This window comes from Triticum dicoccoides, chromosome 7B (genome assembly GCF_002162155.2).
Source record: "Triticum dicoccoides isolate Atlit2015 ecotype Zavitan chromosome 7B, WEW_v2.0, whole genome shotgun sequence".
NCBI classification, from domain to species: Eukaryota; Viridiplantae; Streptophyta; class Magnoliopsida; order Poales; family Poaceae; genus Triticum; species Triticum dicoccoides.
Genome location: NC_041393.1, coordinates 236260761 through 236268833, shown reverse-complemented (window position 1 = coordinate 236268833; position 8073 = coordinate 236260761).

Sequence of the window (8073 nt, the reverse complement as noted above, 5' to 3'; positions counted from 1 at the left end):
GAACATGCACAAAGACACAAAAACGACACGAAGATGCTGCCAAACAAGAGCAAAGGACGACCTCAACAAACCACCATGGCCTGACGGACGACGCCTAAGCTCCACAACAACGCCCTAAGAGGGTAACGCTCCAAAGTGTCGCCCGCGCCCCCAGCTATGTGATTGGTATGAAATTCACGATGACGTCCTCAAGAGGAAAGCAGTACTGCGGCGCCCGCGCCAATCCGTGAAGCTTTCTTTGAAACTCAACTACACCACCACGAGGCACCTAGGTCACCGCTGCAAAGCTTTCCTCGAAACTCACACACAGCACCACGAGGCACCTAGGTCATCGCTGCGACGATGTCCAGCCCACCTGAACCTGGAGCCCGCCAATTCACCGTGAAGGGAACAAACCAGGGCCAAACCCCTTGCTGTGCACACGACCAAGATGCATAGCCGCCACCACCACGATGGATCCCCTCGGAGAGCCAACCGGCTAGCCCGGCATCCAAGGCCGCCGCCCTAGCAACATATGTCGAACCCCTCACCGGCACCATAACGCGCTGATGCCACCAACCAGGAAGGGAAGTAAGCACCTTGGTCCCTCCCAAACCACGAGTCCCCACCACGGTAGAAGGACGAAGGGAGGCCAAAGCCACTGACACGTCCGCCGGCCGAAGAAGTACTTGTTAGATTGGGAAGCGTTCCTACTCCCTCGTAAGGGAGCCGCGATGGTTTATATTGATATGAGGCAGAAGCCCTGCCGTGGCTTACAAGTTGAACCGATCGCCAACGATACGGTCGTTACAGCAGAGGTTGAGATAGCTACGAGAGAGAGGGAGAGAAGATATGCTGTTGAGATTACAAGTTAAAGATAAACATAAATTCCAACACCCTCCCTTAATCTCAACTATCCTAGATTCAGATTCCTCTTGAATTCTTCAAATGGTTTTGTAGGCAGTGCCTTGGTAAACCCATCAGCTACTTGATCTTTGGAAGGGATGAACCGTATCTCAAGTTTCTTGTCTGCAACTCTTTCACGTACAAAGTGAAAGTCAATTTCAATATGTTTTGTTCTGGCATGGAAGACAGGATTTGCAGATAAATATGTTGCACCCAAGTTGTCACACCACAGACACGAGATACGATTTAACTTAACTCCCAGTTCCTCAAGTAGTGACTCCAACCAAATAATCTCTGCAGTGGCATTGGCCAAAGATTTATACTCAGCCTCTGTACTTAACCTTGATACTGTTGCCTGTTTTCTTGCACACCAAGAGATGAGATTGGACCCAAAGAAGACTGCAAAGCCTCCAGTTGATTTTCTGTCATCACTACAACCTGCCCAATCAGCATCAGAAAATGCACTCACAAGTGTAGAATTAGAACGTCTGAAATTAAGGCCCAAGCTCACAGTGTGCTTTACATATCTCACAATCCTCTTGACGGCTGACCAGTGTGCAGTGGTAGGAGCATGCAGATACTGACAGACTTTGTTAACAGCAAATGAGATATCTGGACGTGTAAGTGTCAAGTATTGTAATGCTCCAACAGTGCTTCTGTACCTTGTACTTTCTGTCTCTTGAAGAGGCTCACCTTCATAAGCTGAGAGTCTTTCTGAAGAGGACAATGGAGTAAGCGCAGGTTTACAGCTCTTCATGCCCATGCGCACCAGAAGCTCATTGGCATACTTCTCTTGATTCAAAACTATGCCATCCTGAGTCTTCTTAACCTCAATACCTAGAAAGAAGTGTAGATCTTCCAGATCCTTCAAGGCAAACTCTGAGCTCAAGTCATGTAGAAGAGCATTAGTAGCATCTTGTGATGAACTTGCCACAATAATGGCATCAACATAGATAAGCACAAAAATGACCACTTTTGCCTTGTTGTAAATGAACAGAGATGTATCAGCTCTTGATGCAAAGAAACCAAGACATCTCAATTGAGTGCTCAACCTAGAATACCATGCTCTAGGTGCCTGTTTTAACCCATAAAGCGACTTGTCAAGTCTGCATACATAATGTGGTGTTTTCTTACTCACATACCCAGGTGGTTGTCTCATGTAGACTTCCTCTTCCAGAACACCGTGCAAGAACGCGTTCTGTACATCCAGCTGACGCAGACTCCATCCCCTGGACACATCAATAGCTAGAACAAGTCTTATCGTAGCAGCTTTTACAACAGGACTAAAAGTATCTTCATAGTCAATACCATAGCGCTGTTTAAAACCCTTTGCAACCAACCGTGCCTTATACCTGTCAACAGTTCCATCTGCCCTTTTTTTAACTCTGTACACCCATTTGCAGTCAATAATATTTTTACCTCTCTGATCTGGCACAAGATGCCAGGTTTTATTTTTCATGAGTGCAGAGTATTCTTCATCCATGGCTTTCTTCCACCTTGGATCATCAAGTGCCTCATTCAACGTTGTTGATTCACCTGAGATACACAACATACCATATCGTATAGTACCATCAGTACGTATTTTTGGATTCTTTATACCTTTCTGTAGACGTGTCATGACTCGTGTAGAAGTTGCTGGCTATACACGCTGCATAGGAGGGTCTGCCGCAGAAGATCCAGGAGACCCCGCTGGCGTTGCCACAGGAGATCCAGACGAGCCAGGTGTGGCCCCGTCTCCACCAGTCATCCTGGTGTCCACAGAGTCGTCAGATGCAGAGGATCCCGCCTCGCCTGGCTCATGCATGCAGGGAGACAGCGACGTGGAGCCCAAAGGGGATGCGGCCCCGCCTGCAGATGATGTGGCGGCTCGGGGGTGGCTGCCTGGAGCGCGGGACCGTGGTGTGGAGCACGAGGAGGATACGGTCCCGCTGGCTGGCGACGTGGCGACTCCGGGCTGGCTGATCGAGGGAGCGCGTCCGTGCCTGCCGCGCCCGTGATCCGAGGATGATTCTGTCCCGCGATCCGAGGCCAACTGCTGCACAGGAGTTGCTGGCGCAGCCGGATCAGCTCCATTTTCAGCGCCGTTTTCGTCTTCTTGCAGCACATGAAATAACCCGTTTTGATCATTCTGAGCACCGTTTTGAGCACCGTTTCCATTGCCGACCTGCACAGGAACAAGAGCAGAACTGGTGCTAGCAATATTATCATCATTTTGGTTAGTGCAATGTTGGGGAACGTAGCAGAAATTCAAAATTTTCCTACGCGTCACCAAGATCTATCTATGAAGAAACCAGCTACGAGTAGAAGGAGAGTGCATCTACATACCCTTGTAGATCGCTAAGCGGAAGCGTTCAAGTGAACGGGGTTGATGGAGTCGTACTCGCCGTGATTCAAATCACCGATGATCTAGTGCCGAACGGACAGCACCTCCGCGTTCAACACACGTACAGCTCGACGATGTCTCCCACGCCTTGATCCAGCAAGGAGAGAGGGAGAGGTTGAGGAAGACTCCATCCAGCAGGAGCACAACGGCGTGGTGGTGATGGAGGAGCGTGGCAATCCTGCAGGGCTTCGCCAAGCACCTACGGGAGAGGAGGAGGTGTCACGGGAGGGAGGGAGGCGCCAAGGGCTCAGGTATGGATGCCCTCCCTCCCCTCCACTATATATAGGGGCAAGGGAGAGGGGGGAGGCGCAGCCTTGCCCCTTCCTCCAAGAAAGGGGTGCGGCTAAGAGGGGGGGAGGAGTCCATCCTCCCCAAGGCACCTCGGAGGTGCCTTCCCCCTTGAGGACTCTTCCCTCTAGGGTTCCCTAAGCGCATGGGCCTCTTGGGGCTGGTGCCCTTGGCCCATGTAGGCCAAGGTGCACCCCCTACAGCCCATGTGGCCCCCCGGGGCAGGTGGCCCCACCCGGTGGGCCCCCGGGACCCTTCCGGTGGTCCCGGTACAATACCGATGACCCCGAAACTTGTCCCGATGGCCGAAACAGGACTTCCTATATATAAATCTTTACCTCCGGACCATTCCGGAACTCCTCGTGACGTCCGGGATCTCATACGGGACTCCGAACAACATTCGGTAACCACATACAAGCTTCCTTTATAACCCTAGCGTCATCGAACCTTAAGTGTGTAGACCCTACGGGTTCGGGAGACATGCAGACATGACCGAGACGTTCTCCGGTTAATAACCAACAGCGGGATCTGGATACCCATGTTGGCTCCCACATGTTCCACGATGATCTCATCGGATGAACCACGATGTCAAGGACTCAATCGATCCCGTATACAATTCCCTTTGTCTAGCGGTATTTTACTTGCCCGAGATTCGATCGTCGGTATACCGATACCTTGTTCAATCTCGTTACCGGCAAGTCTCTTTACTCGTTCCGTAACACATCATCTCGTGATCAACCCCTTGGTCACATTGCGCACATTATGATGATGTCCTACCGAGTGGGCCCAGAGATACCTCTCCGTTTACACGGAGTGACAAATCCCAGTCTCGATTCGTGCCAACCCAACAGACACTTTCGGAGATACCTGTAATGCACCTTTATAGCCACCCAGTTACGTTGTGACGTTTGGTACACCCAAAGCATTCCTACGGTATCCGGGAGTTGCACAATCTCATGGTCTAAGGAAAAGATACTTGACATTAGAAAAGCTTTAGCATACGAACTACACGATCTTTGTGCCAGGCTTAGGATTGGGTCTTGTCCATCACATCATTCTCCTAATGATGTGATCCCGTTATCAACGACATCCAATGTCCATAGCCAGGAAACCATGACTATCTGTTGATCACAACGAGCTAGTCAACTAGAGGCTCACTAGGGACATATTGTGGTCTATGTATTCACACGTGTATTACGATTTCCGGATAATACAGTTATAGCATGAATAAAAGACTATTATCATGAACAAAGAAATATAATAATAACACTTTTATTATTGCCTCTAGGGCATATTTCCAACAGTCTCCCACTTGCACTAGAGTCAATAATCTAGTTCACATCACCATGTGATTAACACTGACAGGTCACATCACCATGTGACCAACATCCAAAGATTTTACTAGTGTCACTAAACTAGTTCACATATCATGTGATCAAGACTCAATGAGATCTGGGGTTTGGTCATGTTCTGCTTGTGAGAGAGGTTTTAGTCAACGGGTCTGAACCTTTCAGATCCATGTGTGCTTTACAAATCTCTATGTCATCTCCTAGATGTAGCTCCCACGTTCTATTTGGAGCTATTCCAAATAACTGTTCTACTTGGAGCTATTCTAAATTGTTGCTCCATTATACGTATCCGGTATCTCTACTCAGAGCTATCCGGATAGGTGTTAAGCTTGCATCGACGTAACCCTTTACGACGAACTCTTTTACCACCTCCATAATCGAGAAAATTCCTTAGTCCACTAGTTACTAAGGATAACTTTGACCGCTGTCCTGTGATCCATTCATGGATCACTCTTGTACCCCTTGACTGACTCATGGCAAGGCACACTTCAGGTGCAGTACACAGCATAGCATACTGAAGAGCCTACGTCTCAAGCATAGGGGACGACCTTCGTCCTTTCTCTCTATTCTGCCGTGGTCGAGCTTTAAGTCTTAACTTCGTACCTTACAACTCAGGCAAGAACTCCTTCTTTGACTGGTCCATCTTGAACACCTTCAAGATCATGTCAAGGTATGTGCTCATTTGAAAGTACCATTAAGCATTTTGATCTATCCTTATAGATCTTGATGCTCAATGCTCAAGCAGCTTAATCCAGGCTTTCCATTGAAAAACACTTTCAAAATAACCCTATATGCTTTCCAGAAATTCTACATCATTTCTGATCAACATGTATTCATCAGAAATTCTATAGTGCTCCCACTTACTTCTTTGGAAATATAAGTTTCTCATAAACTTTGTACAAACCCAAAATCTTTGATCATCATCAAAGCATACATTCCAACTCCGAGATGCTCACTCCAGTCCTTAGAAGGATCGCTGGAGCTAGCATACCTTTTAGCATCCTTAGGATCGACAAAAACTTTCTGATTGTATTACATACAACCTTTCCTCACGAAAACTGGTAAGGAAACTCGTTTTGATATCCATCTGCCAGATTTCATAAATACAGCTAATGCTAACATGAATCCGACGGACTTTAAGCATCGCTACGGATGAGAAAATCTCATCGTAGTCAACTCCTTGAACTTGTGAAAAAACTCTTCGCCACAAGTCGAGCTTCATGGACGGTGACATTACCGTCCACGTTCGTCTTCTTCTTAAAGATCCATTTATCTCAATGGCTTGCCGATCATCGGGCAAGTCCACCAAAGTCCATGCTTTGTTCTGATACATGGATCCTATCTCGGATTTCATGGCTTCTAACCATTTGTTGGAATTTGGGCCCACCGTCGCTTCTCCATAGCTCGTAGGTTCATTGTTGTCTAGCAACATGACCTTCAAGACAGGATTACTGTACCACTCTGAAGTAGTACGTATCCTTGTCACCCTACGAGGTACGGCAGTGACTTGATCCGAAACTTCATGATCATTATCATAAGCTTCTACTTCAATTGGTGTAGGTGCCACATGAACAACTTCCTGTGCCCTGATACACACTGGTTGAAGTGATGGTTCAATAACCATATCAAGTCTCCACCATCCTCCCACTCAACTCTTTCGAGAGAAACCTTTCCTCGAGAAAGGACCCGATTCTAGAAACAATTCATATTGCTTTCGGATCTGAGACAGGAGGTATACCCAACTGTTTTGGGTGTCCTATGAAGATGCATTTTATCCGATTTGGGTTCGAGCTTATCAATCCTGAAACTTTTCCACATAAGCGTCGCAGCCCCAAACCTTTAAGAAACGACAACTTAGGTTTCTCTAAACCATAATTCATACGGTGTCATCTCAACGGAATTACGTGGTGCCCTATTTAAAGTGAATGTGGTTGTCTCTAATGCCTAACCCATGAACGATAGTGGTAATTCGATAAGAGACATCATGGTACGCACCATATCCAATAGGGTGCAACTATGATGTTCGGACACACCATCACACTATGGTGTTCCAGGCGGTATTAATTGCGAAACAATTTCCACAATGTCTTAATTGTGTGCCAAAACTCGTAACTCAGATATTCATCTCTATGATCATATCATAGACATTTTATCCTCTTGTCACAATGATCTTCTACTTCACTCTGAAATTATTTGAACCATTCAGACTTGTGTTTCATCAAGTAAATATTCTCAACATCTACTCGAATCATCTGTGAAGTAAGAACATAACGATATTCACTGCATGCCTCAGCACTCATTGGACTGCACACATCAAAATGTGTTACTTCCAACAAGTTGCTATCTTGTTCCATCTTACTGAAAACGAGGCTTTTCAGTCATCTTGCCCATGTGGTATGATTTGCATATCTCAAGTGATTCAAAATCAAGTGAGTCCAAACGATCCATCTGCATGGAGTTTCTTCATGCGTATACACCAATAGACATGGTTCGCATGTCTTAAACTTTTCTAAAACGAGTGAGTCCAAAGATCCATCAACATGGAGCTTCTTCATGCGTTTTATACCATTATGACTTACATGGCAGTGCCACAAGTAAGTGGTACTATCATTACTATCTTATATCTTTTGGCATGAAAATGTGTATCCCTACGATCAAAATTCAATAAACCATTCCTTTAGGTGCAAGAGCACTTATTCAGGTTTAATACTAATCTTGATGGTAGAGGGAGCGTGCGATGTTAGATCACATCAAACTTGGAAACACTTCCAACACATATCGTCAGCTCACCTTTAGCTAGTCTCCGTTTTATTCCGTAGCTTTTATTTCGAGTTACTAACACTTAGCAACCGAACCGGTATCTAATACCCTGGTGCTACTAGGAGTACTAGTAAAGTACACATTAACGTAATGTATATCCAATATACTTCTATCGACCTTGCCAGCCTTCTCATCTACCAAGTATCTAGGGTAATCTTGCTCCAGTGGTTGTTACCCTTATTACAGAAGCACTTAGTCTCGGGTTTGGGTTCAACCTCGGGTTTCTTCATTGGTGCAGCAGCTGATTTGCCGTTTCATGAAGTATCCCTTCTTTCCCTTGCCCTTCTTGAAACTAGTGGTTTCATCAACCATCAACAATTGATGCTCCTTCTTGATTTCTACTTTCGC